At 37.9% G+C, this 17,795-nt stretch overlaps 1 long non-coding RNA gene across 1 annotated transcript in view; it reads left to right on the top strand.

Annotated features, from left to right (window-relative positions):
• Nucleotides 1-8,371: 8,371 nt before the first annotated feature.
• LOC140636199 (uncharacterized) overlaps nt 8,372-17,795 on the top strand; it is a 110,698-nt gene continuing 101,274 nt past the window's right edge. The window contains exon 1 of the long non-coding RNA XR_012033495.1: nt 8,372-9,114. This is a non-coding gene — a long non-coding RNA (uncharacterized lncRNA). The remainder of the gene's footprint in view (nt 9,115-17,795) is intronic.

The following is a 17,795-nucleotide window of genomic DNA, read 5'->3' on the forward strand; positions in this document are numbered from 1 at the left end:
AGTGTCCCGAGGGGTTCGTTCACCAACAATCGAGCTTCGTGACTTAGGAAAAACCCCTCTGCTCTTTCCATCTTCCTTTTTTTTTTTTTTTTTTTCCATCTTCCTTTTCAGATCTGCACCTTATGGGCTGTCAACACATTGCAGAGGTGAAATCTCATGATTGAATGTTTAGGGACGCCCACAGGATGTTAACTGTGGCTGGTCCCGGGGCCTTTTCCCGTGTGATTTAACAACCTAACACCTTGACATCACTTAGACCAAGTACCTGGGGGGGGGGTACTTTGTTCATGGAATTACTACACGATCAGGCTGTGTCCTGTGCTGAGTCATACGAGACACCCAGGATTATTTCACGAGCCGCTCACTGATAGCACCATGTAGAGCAAGCAGCGTGGGGGGAAATATGCCTTATATTTTTTATCCTTTACAGGAATAAAGTCTAGGAGTTGAGTTTTCTTAGTAGTACCACGAGTAGCTAAAACTTATTATGGGTCCCGTCCTGTAGGAAGACATGTCAGACATTATTTTGTGGAATAGTCACAAAAACCTTATAAACTGAGTACGATTACTGCCCTTTGCAGTACGTACAGCATCCAGAACATCACTGTTGGGTACAGTCTGTCAATAAGTAAATGAGTGCGCTGATGGATAGGGGAAAATCATATTTAGAAGGTTTCTGGAGGGATCCCTGGGTGGCGCAGCGGTTTGGCGCCTGCCTTTGGCCCAGGGCGCGATCCTGGAGACCCGGGATCGAGTCCCACGTCGGGCTCCCGGTGCATGGAGCCTGCTTCTCCCTCTGCCTGTGTCTCTGCCTCTCTCTCTCTCTGTGTGACTATCATAAATAAATAAAGATTTAAAAAAAAAAATAGAAGGTTTCTGGAAAATATTTTATCTTTTCTAAACAGCTTCTTTTATCCATTGGCTACGTTAGAAGCATAGGCTCCTAAGACAAGAACGCAGTAAAGCATGTTGCAGTTTTGTGTTTTTTTTTTTTAATTTTAGGTTTCTAAGTGTGAAATAACAATTGAATTGAATGAAACATAATCTTTGGCACTTTGGCAACTGACAGAAAAATGATAAGGTAAAATAAGGGACCTTGGCTCTGTTTTCGTAATGTTATTCTTAAAATCATAGTATTCTGGTTACATAGGGTGATGATGGGATCTATGCACTTGTGTTTGCTTCCATATTCCCTTTTTCTTTCTCTGTGGACACGAAGTTTTGGATTAAAATCACTAATTATTCTGCAATTGATAAGCTGAAATCTCTGAGGTTCAAACCATATATATAGTCTTGATCTGAAATTAAATTTTTTTACATTTATTTTTTTGTTTATTATTTATTTATTATTTATTTATTTATTTATTTATTTATTTATTTATTTATTGAAATTGAATTTCTTTTGGATTTGGTGATAAAATTGATCCAGCCCAGTTAAGTTAGGTAGATGATGCCTCTTTACTATCTGCCTCTGAGGCCGCTGCTCAGGTTTATTATTTCTCTTAATGTTATTTCAGCTCATGCAACTGGTTCTTTGTGTGGCATAGGTTAGGCTTAAATTCTATTCCAAATGCTGCTGAACAACCATCAGTATGTATGTAGCATTACTTTTTTTTTTCCTAGTTACAAAAGTAATATCTTCTCATTACAAAATGTCGTATTGCTTAAATTAAAATCACTATCATATTTGTGTGTGTGTGTGTGTGTAATTGCATTTATATGTGATCAGACTGTGGATATTATTGTTAAGATTTTGTTTTTTCCTGTTCAATGTCACGGACATTTTCTCTTGCCATTGGTATTATTCTCCAGCATAAACCTAATGGTCGTATAGGATTATGGAATTGAATTGTTTGGATATATAATCTGATTTTATACTGTTGGATTCCAGTTTTTTCACCATTTTACTTGTTTTAACAAAAGTCTGATGAACAGACTCTTATATTACCATGCTTAAAATATTTCTTTATTGGAAATAATTTTCTGGGTCAAAATACATTAAGGCTTTTGTAGGACCACCTTTAAATGTAGAAGTTTTTCCAATAGAGAATAATCCTAGACTTCTTCACAAACGTTTTGTATACATGAAGAGCTTCACGTGTTTGCATCAATGTATGGGCTTCCTCCTGGAATGTCACGTTTTATAGGAAATTTTTCATTCTTATTTTTCGTGTATGCCTTTGACTCCATTATTTGTAGAGTGATTCTCTCTGGAGATAGCCACCACAGTTTTTCAAGTTATCTTGTGACCTGATAAAAATTGCAATTCTTCTATCTTTACTGTCTCATCCCATTTATCTACCAGAATTTTTCTGGTAAACAGGGTACCTCACATTTTTCCAAGCAAATTATTATCTTTCAGGTATTTCCTGTGATAAGCTTAAAATAAAGCCTGACCTTGTCAATATAAACATCTTTCTGTAATATGCATTTCTTGCTTTGTAACCAAAATCAAATTTCCTTGTTTTACCTTTCTCTAGGAAAAATCAAGACTGCACCGCAGAAGTCACTGGTTCTGTACACTTCATAGCAAATGGTATTTTTGGCGAAACACTCCCGGTTAACAGCCTGGTCACTTGCTAAATCTTAAGCCGTGAATGCTGCAAATGTGTATGAACTGATTTATATGAACCAACTTGTGTGGGATAATTAATTATTTGATCAACATTCTCCAGGCCAAGTGAATCCAGCAACGAATTTCACAAGTTGTTTTCCAATGACTTAACAGATTTAGCCAGGGTTTTGCTGAGGTCTTCTTATGGATTGGGCACCAAACCGAGCATTCTCACTGAAGATATCTCACAGCATCCTAATAGGTAGTGGCAGGCAATTTTATACCCAAATTACTGATGAGGAAACTGATCTCAGGGAGGTTAATTAACTTGTTGAAGTCACAATCTATAAAGGTTAGCACCGGGGATGGAGCACAGATGCTTTAACCCAAAAGTTACTGCTTTTCCCATCACCCTCTGTACAAAGTATTTTGTTTTCCTGTGTTTCATTCTTAGGAAGTATGTACTGAATTTTAACTTCCTGCAGGCCCTGTGCTTAGTACTAGGCAACAAAAAAAGAGCGAAATTAATTAATTAATGAGTTGGCAGTATGTAAAGTATATGGATCTTAGGTTTTTAGGATGAACTGTGTAGTGGAGGGAGACAAATATTAATCAAATTCCTCAGAAAGAATGTGCATGACAAGTATTCCTCAGATCTACAGAAAGAAAGGAAGATTACCATAAAGGGAATAAGTGAAGGTAAAATAAAAACAAAAAAACTTTTATTTATTTTATTTTTAATTGGTCTAACACACAGTAATATGTCCAAAGCAATGACAGCAATGTGTTTGATTACGTATGTTTAATTGAATGACTACAATGACAGAAGGCATGGGAGAGGGATTAGCAATAGTTGGCTATAAAACAAGCACTACCTGTGAAGTGGTCTAGTGTTATTTGAAGGTGAACTTGGGTTAGTTGTAAATGTGTACTGCAAATTTTAGGGCAGTCCATAAAAAAAAAAAAGTTAAAAGAAGAAATATAATTGATATGCAGAAAAAATAAGAAAATTTTCAAACTACAAAAGGCAGAAAAAGAGTGGAAGATGAAAATAGACACAAAGAAGGATGACAAGTAGAAAACCAACATAGTGGTTTAGAAAATAATAGAAATAGAAATAATAATAGAAATAGAAAAATAGAAAACCACAGTAACCAATATAGTGACTACTAATCCAACTATAGCAATAATCAATTAAAACTTCAATAGTCTAGGTAAATGAATTAAAAGACTGAGATGTCAGAGTAGGTAAAAAAAAAAAAAAGACTCAACCATAGGCTGTCTATAAGGGACCCTACTCTAAATAAAGACACATACATAGAAATAGTTTGGGGAAAACTGGACAGTTACATGCAAATGAACGAAACCGCACCACATTCTTATACCTTAACCCTTAACCCTTAAAAGAAACCCAAAATGTATTACAGACCCGAATGGAGACCTGAAATCATAAAAATCCTAGGAGACAACCCGTCAGTAATTTCTCTGACGTCAGCTGTAGCAACACTTTCTTAGATACATCCCCCGAGGCAAAGGAAACAAAACAAAAATAAATGAGTGGGACTCCATCAAAATAAAAAGATTCTGCACAGCAAAGGGAATAATTAGCAAAACAAAAAGACAACCTATTGAATGAGAGAAGATATTTGCAAGTGGCAGATCCAATAAAGGGTTACTGTCCAAAATATATAGGGAATTTATACAGTGCAACACCAAAACCACAAATAACCCAGTTAAAAAATGGGCAGGAGGTACCTGGATGGGCTCAGTCAGTTAAGCATGTGACTCCTGATTTTGGCTAGGGTCATGACCTTGGGGTTGTGAGATCGAGCCCTACACTGGGCTCCACACCAGCATGGAGCCCGCTTGAGGTTTTCTCTCTTCCTTTCCCTCTGCTCCTCCCCTCCGCCACTTAAAAAACAAAGAACAAGCAGAAGACATGAACAGACATTTCTCCAAGGATACCATACGGACGCTCAAAAGATGCTCAACCAACAGCCAACAGACCCACGGAAAGACGCCCAGCATCACCTATCATCAGGGAAATGCAAATCGAAGCTGGAAGACTATAGGTCGATGCTAACAAAACTCTGGTGGAAAATAATTTCCAAGCAAATTTTGCATCTCGCTGAATTTCCACTCGAGTAAAGAAAGCATACGGATATTTGAAAGCATGGCATGTTGTTAAAATTTTGCTTCTTGTGTACTCTGGCTTAGAAACCTGGGGAAGACTGTGTTCTGTCTTTATGAAGGATAAACCAAGTGTGAGGAAAACACGGTATCCACAAAACAGGGAATTCAACACAAAAGACGATTCAACGCGAGAGAGGTAAAGCAATTCTGGGTAGGAGAGTGGGGGGGTTCCAGGCACAACAGTCGTGTGGCTGACGGCGAGGACCATCACTGGCAGACGCTTTCAAGAGGACGTTTTCTTTTTTTCCCCCAAAGTGCATGCATTCAGATGATTTGAAGAAATGAGAGCTTTATTTTGAAGTATTAGTATCACCCTTAAATCCTTGAACATTACACGATCCTTTGCATTATTTAACATCTATATAGCGCTTATTAAGTGTTTGCCCCTGTTTTGAGCTTTTTTTTATTGTTGATTCATGAAATCCATCTTAGTCCTCTGTTATACATATTATTATTATTATTATTTAATCCTGGGAATTTAGATCGCTGTTTAGTGGCAGAGTTAGGATTCGAACTTAGGAAGTCCTTCTCCAGATTCTGTGCAGGGAACCACCATCTATCTGCTTCTCATCCAGACACAGCTTGTCTTGAAATTTTCCCGGTTATAAGAATGTCGTCATTCTTTTTTCCTTTCTGATTTTGGTCTGCTAAATGGGTCTGAGCATTAAGATTGTGACTTTTGCTGCTTTATAAAAATGTAAAAATGGAGTCTTCTTGTTGGATTTTTAGCAGACGTGTTATATTACGTATTTTTTGCCTTCGATGTGAGAGAGAGGGAAATTAGTAAGTGCAGCCAACCTCCAGGGGTCGTTTCATAAAACAGCGGAATGCTTTATTGCTTCCCAACACTACATTTCAATGTTAAGCATTTAGCAGAGTCTTTATTATAGATGACGGTGGTTAGAACAAAGGCATTTTATATTTTGCTGTTGGGATTCAAGGTAGAATTATTTCATATTGGAGTCACAGAAGTCAGTGTTACGACGGAGCCCTGGTATCATAAACGTCTCCATCTGCAGTTAAATGAGTTGAGAGAACGCTCTTCGTCTATTAAAGAAGCCTTCCAAGAGTTTACCTCTGACACTAACTAGCTCTGTCAACTCTTGAGCCAAACCACTTGTTCGGTTTGTATTCCCTGGTTAACCAGCGTTTCTCTGCACCTGTGGGGTATGACTGGGATCAATAATAATAATGCTGTCCTCCAGGGTTGTTTTATGGTTTTCAAGAGGCTAAAAACACACATTGGTGAAGGATTCCACAGGGCATATAAATGAGTGCATACTATGTATTTATTTATTTTTTCTGGACCAAAAAAGGATGAGAAGTAATGCGGCAGGCAGGCTCCTAACGAGGATTATTCTTACTCTGGAGGAATTCACAGTTTCATGAGGGGAAAGAATGAAACGCAACTGCAAGGCGGTATGAGGATTCCTGAACTATCTACTGAACACAGAGACCAGAATCCCTGACTCAGTGGGTCCCTAGGCTACTGGTTTTCCCACTGTCCTAAACCAAAGCCACCACCTCAAATTTCCGACACCTGCTAACCCGCCCACTCGGTCAGCTGAGGAGCTGGCGTTTTTAGTCACTCTAAAACAAAGACAATGCCAAGGTGACGTCGTCTGCCAGCATCCGCATCCGGGTGCTCTGCGAGTGTGGCCGCTTTCATAGGGCAGCTACCCTGGCTCATACCTAAATCCCATTTCTATGTGGGCATTATGATCCCATCCCTTCTGGAATCAAAGAAGACATGATTTCAGCAGCATAAGATATATTGTCTTGTACTCATTTCTCCTCTCAGAAGCAAAACCTTTTCTTAAAGCCACTGGGCCCGATACCTACCGCTTGAGGTTTCTCCCTTTGTAGCAACGGTCCTCGGGAGTTACCTAACTTCGTGGTCTCTAAGCCCTATTCTCACGTTGTCTCTTCAACGAGCTCCAGCACCACAGCGTCCAAGCCCCCACTGAAACTGCGCTCCTTACTAGTGACTTACGTTCCGCTAAATCCAGTGGACAAATATCGGTCCTCCTCTTGCTTAACTGGTCAACAGCGTATGACACAGTAAGTCCTTCCTTCTTAAAATAACCTTCTTCACCTGGCGGGCAGCTGTTCTTCACACGTTCTCGTCATTGTCTCCTTCTCGCCTCTTGGCCCATTCCTCCTCGTCTCTCTTACCTCTTAACTTTGGAGCCCTCTCGCCTCCTCCTGGCTTAGCCCCCTCAAAGCCCTCTCCAAACTCATATCCACACCTTTATCGCCTCATTCCAACCACTTGTCTATCACCAATCCCACATTTGCATATCCACCCAGGACCTCTCACTTGACCTCCACGCCCAAAGGTGCATTATTTTAAAACTAAGGTTAAGCTTCGCTCCTCACTCGCATGAATTGCTCTCGGGGTTCTGGAAGGTGGTCTAGAAATGTGATCCTAGAAGTGTGATCCAACCATTTTCGTAAACTGCGCGAAACACTCTATGTAATGGCAACTTGTTATGATGCAGAGTCTTTCATGCCTCTCTTGCCGTGAGGAATTGAAACAACTATGGACTTTTTGCAGATATGAGAAGTGAGATTTCAAACAAGGAATGAGTTTCTAGTCATAATGCAAAGTGGGTTTTTTTTTTTTGTGTGTGTGTGTGTAGGGTACATATCTGTTGGAGTTCTATAAACAATGAATATATCCTTTGTGTTTCAGGTGTAGAAAAAAAAGGGGGAAGAATAAGGGGAAATGCAGGCATCTTGCATTCGCAAGAAATAAACTGAAAAGATAGTTTCAGCGACATGTCACAAAGGGATTTTTCTGTTAGTTTACGGCAAAAGGTAAATGATAGAAATGTTTCGAAAAATTCAGTAATTTGCTACAAACTGGACATTTATATCAGTGCTAGATGAATGAAGAGGCCCTTGTATTTCTGGCATGCAACCATCCTTCCATGACAGCTAAATACCTGGGAACACGCAACATTTGAGATACTTCAAAAGACATATTTTTACGTACAAATGATCAGTAAATAATGGGAACATACAGTATGGTCAACATATTCCTTGAAGTAGTTATGAATTCATTTAATCAATCATTAAAGAATTATTAATTTAGTGCCCACTATGTTCAGAGCACCATGCATATGAAGGAGTGTCCGTACATGTCTCTCAAGGAGTCTTATCAAGGAGTTTATAAATCTGTTCAGATAATAACATATAGACACGTAAACCTCTCACTAGACCTCTTCGTAAGAGTAACGTTATCATTAAGCCCTGTGTGGCAATCCCTCACGCACTGCTGTGATGCCCAGAGAAGACGCGGAGACCTGGAAGCCCAACTACTTCCTTAAAATAATTCAACTTTTTTATTTTTTAAGATGTATTTATTTAAGAGAGACAGAGAGAGAGGACATGTGAGTAGGGAGAGGGGCAGACGGAGAGAATCCTCAAGCAGACTCCCCACTGAGTGGGAAGCCTGACCTAAGGCTTTATCTTATGACCCATGAGACCATGACCGGGGCCGAAACCAAGAGTCGGACCCTTAACCAACTGACTAACTCAGGCACCCCCCAAATCATCCAACTTTTCAATGATCATCCAAAAGGCTTCCCTGTGGGAGTAGATAACAATGCTCCAGGCAGATGCGGCAGATCGGCATGTCCCTGCTAGGGGAAGCTGTAGTGCTGCGGGCAAGAACGTCACGGTTCACGAGGCCATCTGAGGGCATCTGCAGAATATCCCAGCTCTGGAGAAATGGTCGCTTCATATCCGAGGCATATGGGCTTTGTGTTCACCCAGAAGGACCTCACTGAGATCAGGGACATGCTGCTGGACAACAAGGTGCGAGCGCAGCTGTCCATGCTGGTGGCAAAGCCCACATGAAGTCACTGCACCAGCTTGGAGCAGCACATGGATCCAAAGAAGTCCTCTTCTTCCAGGCTTTGAAACCGCCCTTCCTCAACCCCCAGGAGAGCCCCTGAAATACTGGGTGATGTGCAACTGAGGAAGGTTGGAGACGAAGTGGAAGCTGGTAAAGCCATCCTGCTGAATACCTTCCCCTCTCCCTTGAGCTGATCACCCAGCAGGTGTTTGACCAGGGCAGCACCTATGACCCTGAAGGGCTTGGCCGCATTCTCCCTTCCTGGGAGAGCTTTGCCGCGGTGCTAGCGTCTATTTGCAGATTGGTCATCCCACTTTGCATCAGCACCCTGTTCTATGAGCAGGGGCTACAAGTGGGTTTCGCCTGTGTGGGAACTGATCACACGTGCTACTTGCTGAAAAGGTCAAGGCCCCCGTGTCTGATCCACCTACTCCTGCGGCCACGGCCACGGCCACTGCAGCTGCTCCAGGCAAGGTTGGGACAGAACAAGAGCCCGAGGAGTCAGGTGAGGATGCAGGAGTCGGTCTCTGATCACCAGAAAAACAACCAACTCAGCCAACTTTATTTAGGAGGCAAGGAAATAAAGGCTTACTTCTCTTTAAAAACTAAAGTATAGGTGTATGAGCACAAGGCAATGCATGAGGATAATTAGATAACAAGTTTAGGAACCGACATAGCAATCAAGCAAAGATGCTCTAGGGTAAAGTGGGCAACTGCTTAAAGTACAGAGTTGAAGAAGAAAGAGTAGTGGAGGGTTTTATTAACCGTTCAGGAAGGACAAGAGCCCACAGAACCTGGCAGAGTGATTAAAGGGATTTTTTTTTTTTTTTTCAGGGCGCCTGGGTGGCCCAGTCAGATAAGCATCGAACTCTTGATTTCAGCTCAGGTCATGATCTAAGTGTTGTGAGATCGAGCCCCGTGTTGGGCTCTGAGCTGGGCCTGGAGCCAGTTTACGATACTCTCTTTTTCCTTCTCCCTCTGCTCTTCCCTCACCCTTTTAATTTTTTTTAAAGGACTTTTTTTTTTCTTGAAGAAATAAACCTTCCTTAATAGTTGTGTAAGAAGATGCAATTTATTTTTCATTAAAATAGAAATATTTTCAAAAGTTAGATAACCAGAAAATTTACTTACCTAAAACAAGAAGCAGTTCACTTTAAATACCAAAAATTGTTGAAAAATATATCTGTTTAAAGAATAAGTAAAAGTGGCAGTTGAAAGCCACATGCTATGAAGAGGTTTTATATTTTTTTTCTTTACTATTTATAAGGGAAAAAAAGATAGACGAATGTTCCCAAGATGATAAGAATATTTTCCCATTGGGAAAAGAGAGAGAGGGGGCTTTGTTAAATTGTTTCTTCTACAGAAAATGGAAAGAGCAGAAGTTGAGTTGCTATTGAATTTTTTTCTCTAAAATGTGACTGTTACTCATCCCTCCATCCTGGCCGTGGGTAAAGAATTAAAGATCAGATACAATCTCATAGTCTCTGTTAATCAAAGTCCAGAAACTATTCAAATAAAAATTCAAGTAAACAACGAAATCGTATTTGTGTTTTGTAGAAGATTGTTCTGTCAAAGGGTCTCAGGCCAAGAGTAGAGGCAAGGATAGCAGTAAAACTTTGACCTAATTCATGGAGAAAATAAGAGGAATTTAAGACAGACAATTGCTTGAATAAAAACATTTAACATTATTAAAATCTTATTCTATTCAAAGAGAGTCTAAGTGAATTATAAATAATTTAGTCAAGTTCGACTATATCTAACAAAGCTGAGATTTGAACCCCTGCAGTCTGGCTCCAGAGCCTTTACTCCGAATCATTGAACTGAACTGTTTCTAAACATGGAGTGAATTGAAAGGGCTTTTAAAAAAATAAGAATTCCTATTAAAAATAAAAGTAGACAAAGTTTCATGATTAGAAATTTGAACTAAAAAAGCCTAGTGACTTTGGTACAATTATTGCCTTATGAGACATTTGTTTGAATTGCGGTATCTACTGTTTAAAATTCCTGCAGCCTTCTCCCAACTATTTAATTTTTAAATTTCTCTAACTGTCAGTCATATCATCAATAATACCTGGAATAATAATACCTATTTTGGTAGAGATGAGAGAGAGAGTATGTGTGAAGTATTAGCTCATGGTACACATGTATATGGCATGTGATGCCGCTGCTGATTGTTGATTCTAAGCCTGGAGAGCAAACTGAATCATGGCATTATTGTAGAATATATAAGACTAAGAAGGACAATGTGTGGGAGAAAAAGTCGTTGAGACTTTCACAGATATAATAAATTATTATTTCGTTTAATTGTGAAGAAATCCTTCTGTGTGAAAGAGGGGAAAAAACAAGAAAACACATAAAACAAAAAGAAATGAATGAAAGAAGAATTCAATCATTTTAAAGCACACTCCAATTTCTCATTTAACCTTAAAAATCTGGGGCCTGGGAAGGAGGAGAGGTGTTGTAAGATAGCGTTTGTTGATACTGGGACAGCTGTAAAGAATAAATCTTATAAAGTAAAAACTAGAAATAGCATTCTTTGTGAAACAGATAATATCTGATTCCTATTTAGTCTTAGGATTGAGTGAATTCTGTTGAGGCCAGTGTATCTGTCACCCCTAGAAATTACTTGTTAAATTGAATGACATGTCAGACCATGTAACCAGTTTTCATACATTTGCATTTACTGTACCAATAGATGTTAAAATGCTGAATGGATGGCTAATAAAAAGGTGAGAGAGAAAAGAAGTCATCAGTGGACATACTAATAATTGACGATTTGGTTTATGAGAGAGGATAATAGGGAGAATAAGGGATACCACTCCTGGTACAATTCCCTTGAAAAACAGAAATAATAGTTTTTAAAAAATGAGGAAGAAGGCCATGCTGTGAGAGGGGAAAGCAGAAAAGGACTGTCATTTTATCAAGGCCAGTAAGATAAGTGGGAATCCTAGTTGGAAAAGGAATATTGCAGAGTGGAACGCTGAGGGATTATATGTAGACTTTCCTTAAAGAATCTTATATTTCAGATTTGGCTTTGAAAACATGGAAATATCTTACATAATTAGGAAACAACCTCAAAGCAAAACAAGGCAAAGGAAACCACTTCTAAAAAAAATCGTAGCTAAATAAGGCAAGTAAACTTCGCTCTATGACATCAGTGGCTTAAATAGAGAACCTTTATTTAGAAATTTTTAATGAATTGTACACTCCTTGTGAGATTCATATCCCAAGGTCAAACTGCAAAAAACAAACAAAACCCCCCCAAAACCAACCAAAAAAAAAACAACAAAAAAACACTTAAACCGATTTTTGTAATCATATTGTTACTAATATTGGAACATTGACTTGTTGATTCTGAAAGCATGTGCTTGCACCTCTACACGTACACACATGGATAAGAAATCATCTTAATGTTATTAATATGTTAGCTTCTTACTACTGTTGCAACAAATGACCAAAAATTTAGAGGCTTAAAACCACAAAAATTTATCATCTTGCAGTTCTGGAGGTCAGAAGTCTAAAACAGTTTCATCAGGCTGCTTCCCTCTGGAGGCCTTCGGGGAGGATCTGGCTGTTGGCCTTTGTTAGTCCTGGAGGTCACCTACCTTCCCTGTTCACGGGTGCTGCTTCCGTATTCTAAGCCCACAGCATGAGAGCCCCGAGGCCCCTTTCTCTCTCTCCCCGTCCCTCTGCTGCCAGCATCGCGTTGTCTTCTGTGTGCGGGAGACTCTTTTGCCTCGTTCTTACAAGGATCCTTGTGATGGCAGTGGGCCCACCTGGCTAATCTAGAATAATCTTCCCATCTCAAGATCCTTAATCTCATCTGAAAAGTTCCTTTTTGCCGTATATGGTAATCTGTTCACAGGTTCCAGGGACTGGGAAAAACGTTATCAAGGGGGCATTTTTCAGTCTACCACAGCAGAGGACTAAGAGTTTTAATATATATGTAAATGCATGTAAATAAATAAATAAACAAAAATTAGGTTTATTGAGCTTGCTACATGAAGGGAAATGGTCTTCAGAGGATCTATGCAATTTCTTTTTCTTTCTTTTCTTTTCTTTTCTTTTTTTCTTCTTTCTTCTTTCTCTTTTTCTTTCTTCTTTCTCTTTCTCTTCTCTCTTCTCTCTCTCTTCTTTTTCTTTCTTTCTTCTTTCTTTTTTCTTTCTTCTTCTTTCTTCTTTCTTTCTTTCTTTCTTTCTTTCTTCTTTCTTTTCTTTCTCTTTCTTTCTTTCTTTCTTTCTTTCTTTCTTTTCTTTCTTTCTTCTTTCTTCTTTCTTCTCTCTCTTTCTTCTTTCTTTTTCTTTCTTTCTTTCTTCTTTCTTTCTTTCTTTCTTTCTTTCTTTCTTTCTTTCTTTCTTCTTTCTTTCTTTCTTCTTTCTTTTCTTTCTTTCTTCTTTCTTTCTTTCTTCTTTCTTTTCTTTCTTCTTTCTTTCTTCTTTCTTTCTTTCTTCTTTCTTTCTTTCTTTCTTTCTTTCTTTCTTTCTTTCTTTCTTTCTTTCTTTCTTTCTTTCTTCTTTCTTCTTCTTCTTTCCTTTCTTTTGCCTATGGCATATCTTAAAACAAGAGAAGTTACGTAAGATATATATAGTGTTTGGGAGCCTTAAGGAATCGTTGATAATTTGTAAACTAAGCAGGTGCTGGTGCATCCATATTATATGAAGTTACTGTTAGATCAATTTATCGGTAGCCTTAGTCTTAGGGCTGAGACTGAGCAAAAAATACATCTATTTGAGTTAAGATATTCTGTGCTATGCATCATGGTTGGGTTTCTTAAATATATCTCCTTTATTAGTCATAGCATAGTCCACTTTGCATATGTGGCTTCTGCTTTAATTATCAGCACCCTGCCTCCAGGTATTCTTCAGCCTGAGAAAACAAATAAATTATTATCTTCTTAGGACGTGATCAGTTCAAATTTATACTACTGTTTGATGGGTCTTGATTATTTGTTGAGTTTTTAAATGTAAGCCAAAAGATAGTGAAGCAATATCTTTAAAATACTGAAAGAAAGAAACTGTTAGCCTAGAATTCTGAACACAAGGAAAATATCTTTCAAAAATGAAGAGGAAATAAAGACATTTAAAGACATAAAAGTAAAACCAATTAAATAACACCAGACTAGCTCTACCAGAAATCTAAAAAGGAATCTCTTAGAAAAAAGAGAAATGACAACAAGTGGAAATTTGAATTTATGCAAAGAAATGGTATATAAGGTATAAAAGTAAGTAAATTAAAACAGCTTTTCCTTATTTTATAAATGTCTTTGAAAGATAAATTGGGATTAAAAAATAGATTAGGACTGCTGATTTCTGATCATTCAAGGATCTTAGAAGTTGTTACTCCATCCTAACAACAAGTTGAAAAAACTGAAAAATCAATAAGATTTTTAGTTCTATCAGAGATCTAAACTTCTGGTTCCAAAGTTGGAGAGACAGACAGGCAGACAGGTAATAATTTATTAGAACAGAAACCAAACTTTGTGGGAACACTACAAGGATGGGAAAAACCTGAAGTATAATCAACAACTTTCTGGAGTTTCAGTGTGGTCCACTCTGGGGCATAAAATCTCCAGGGGGATTCCAGTTTGGACAGGTTCTTGCACTTTTGCGAGTTTAATCTCCACTTTAGATCCCATGGATATTAACAGAATAAAAAAATGATAATATTATCAACTCTATGCCCACAGATTAGATAGCCTAGAGGTATGTAATGGACCAATTCCTCAAAAGACACAATCTGCTAAAATTCAAGAAACAGACAATCTGAATAGATCTATATCCATCAGAGAAATTGAATCAATGCTAATAATTTTCCAAAACAGGAAACTACAGGCTTAGATGGTGACTTCTACCAAATATTTAAATTTTTTTTACCAATCCTCTACGATCTCTTCCCAGAAGACAGAAGTAGGATTACTTCTTAACTCAGTCTACGAGGCTCTCATTACCCTAATACCAAAGCCACACAAAAATGTTAAAAGAAGTGAAATATTTAGATCCATATGTCTCATGAACATATATGCAAACATCCTCACCAAATACTTAGCAAATAGAATGCAACAATATGTAAAAACAAAGATATGCTACAAAAAAGCAGGATTATTCTAGATATGCAAGATTAGTTTGACATTTGAAAATCAGTTATGTAATCTATTATAGCCACAGAAGAAAAAACACATGATCATACCAATAAACACAGAAAAGACCCTGGACGAAATAGGATACCCACCCACGATAAAAACTTTCAGTACATTTGGAATAAAGGACGACTTCCTCAGTTTGGTGATGAACATCAACAAAACATTACACCTAGTATCATACTTCATATTTTGAAACTGAAACTCTCCTACTGATGTTAGGGACAATGCAAAGATGTTTCCTCTTCACTCTGCTTTTCAGCATTGTACTGGAAGCCCTGGCTAATACAGTAACGTAAAAAAGGGAAAAAGAAAAGATATACAGACTCTGAAGGAAGAAAGAAAACTATGTTTGTTGGCAGAGGACACAATCATCTATAAGAAAATCTGAAAGAATCACATAAAAAACCCTACTGGATCTAAAGAGCAGTCATAACAAGGTTTCAGAATATAAGGTTAATATACAAAAGTCAACCGCTGGGGTGCCTGGGTGGCTCAGTCGTTGGGTGTCTGTCTGCCTTTGGCTCAGGGTGTGACCCCAGGGTCCTGGGATCGAGTCCCACATTGGGCTCCCTGCATGGAGCCTGCTTCTCCCTCTGCCTGTGTCTCTGCCTCTCTCTTTGGGTCTCTCATAAGTAAATAAATACAATCTTAAAAAAAGAACGTCAAAAAAAAAAAAAAGAAAGAAAGAAAGAAAGAAAGAAAGAAAGTCAACCACTTATCTATATACCATCAGTGAAAGTGGAATTTGAAATTAAAACATACTATCATTTACATTAGCATTCTCGTCAAAATAAAATATTTAGGTACAAATATAGCAAAATATGCACAAGGTCTATGAGGAAAACTACAAAACTGGTAAATAATGGGAAAAGATCAGACATTTGTCCTTCCTTTTTGGTAAAAAGTTACCTTAGGATAACCAGAAGTCAGTAAGATTCTCTCTGGCTGTAAAAATTGTAACTAATAAAGAAGGAATAGCAGAATTAAGTGTTACGGTTATACCATTTATATATATATATATTTTAAATATTTTGTTTATTTATTCATGAGAGACACAGAGAGAGGCAGAGGCAAAGGTAGAGGGAGAAGCAAGTTCCTTGCAGGGAGCCCGACCTGGGACTCGATCCCGGGATCCTGGGGTCACAACCTGGGCCAAAGGCAGGCGCTCAAGCGCTGAGCCACCCAGATGTCACTATTAACTTGTTTTTAATGAACTAATGATATAATTAGAATAATTCTCTCTTTCTTCTTAAGCAAGTTTGAATTGGGTTTCTGTTACCTACTCTGTGCTATGCAGTGTGATGGGTGATACACAAATACTTCCTCAGGCATCACAGTGGGTATCCGGCAATATTTATTTTTTAGCAAGTCTCTGTAATAGAAGAGCCCAGTCATCCATACAAAACCTGGCTTAGGCTCAAAAAGACATTTTTGATAAATTGCCATTACTCCATTAAATGCACTATTAAGAACACAGTGGAAATCAGTGAAAGGGAATTCGCATCCTTGGGAGCTGTATCAATGAGAAAATAGAAAACAATATTAGACTGAAACAAAGTCTAACCTTTGACACAGACTTTAATATCCTATACTCTGTTTTGGAAAACAGTCCCTCCCATGTCACGATTATGGAACACCCAGTACATTTTAAGGGTCTTAGCCCATAAACAAAAGAGAATAAAATACCTAAAGGCAGTACTACGTTCCTCATATATTTCTACTCTTCAATTCTTTCTATCATTCTTTAATGACATAGTTTTCCGGATATTTTTGTATCCCTCTGTATGCATATTTTTGAGCACCTCACTCCCCAATTTGGCTCTTAGAATAGAACAAAATGCTCTAAGTATAATCTGATCAGTTACACCTTTGGGGGCTATTACATGGTTTCAAGCATCCTAAAGTAGAGTTTTCTAGTGTTGGTATCTGGTCACAGAAATTCAAGATCTGGGCAGGCATGGGAAATGAGATCACATAATTCTATTAAACCAGAAATACAAGGCTGCTAAATTTGGATTATTTTCTATTAGATTGATTTTTATTTAAATATTTTAAGTTTGTCAAATGCTCGGTAAATATTTTCCCCCAAATTATAATTTAATCTTTGACTTTGTTTGTGATACATTTTACTTTGTGTTAAAATTACTTATAAATAAGGAATCATGGCGCTCTTTTATTGTACAGCTTCCAAATTTCTAATCCTTATTAAGAAGAGCTTCCCAATCCCTGGATTATACATTTATTCTCCTAAGTCTTCTTTAAGATTTTGTAATTTTACTTTTACATGAAAAAATTCTTATTTTTGTTTATAGTGTGTAAAAAAAGGTCCAAAGGTCCTGCTTCATGAATAGCAACTTGAACCAGCATTGTTTAGTGTTTTTTTTTTGTTTGTTTGTTTTGGTTTGGTTTTGAATTGAGATAACTTTTTTATATGTTAAATTTGCATGTACCCTGGGCTTGAATTCTGGCCCCTATCTTCGTTTATATATTTTTCTTCTCCTGTGCTATTTCCAGAATATTTTTGTTATGTGAAATTATTGTATATGTTAAGCAATGTCCCCTTCTCAAAATAGTTGCCTTGGTTATTTTCAGATAGTTAAGTTCTCCTACACTTAAACTAATTTTAAAATGTAAAAACCAAGTTAGAATTTTACGTGGTATTATAATAAATTTATAAATTAATTTCGGGAATATCGAGATTTTTATGATATTCAATCTTTTTTATTTAAGGAAAAGAAATAGTCTTCCATTTACTCTTATTACTTCCATTTACTACATTTGAGATCTCATTTTATATCCTTCACTAAAATTCCATCATTCTCTTCCCATGCATTCTATAGTTTCCTTGTTCATTCTTTTTTTTTTTTTTTTTTTTTTTTATTTATTTATGATAGTCACAGAGAGAGAGAGAGGCAGAGACACAGGCAGAGGGAGAAGCAGGCTCCATGCACCGGGAGCCCGATGTGGGATTCGATCCTGGGTCTCCAGGATCGCGCCCTGGGCCAAAGGCAGGCGCCAAACCGCTGTGCCACCCAGGGATCCCTCC

Source organism: Canis lupus, chromosome 7 (assembly GCF_048164855.1).
Source record: "Canis lupus baileyi chromosome 7, mCanLup2.hap1, whole genome shotgun sequence".
Taxonomy (NCBI): Eukaryota; Metazoa; Chordata; class Mammalia; order Carnivora; family Canidae; genus Canis; species Canis lupus.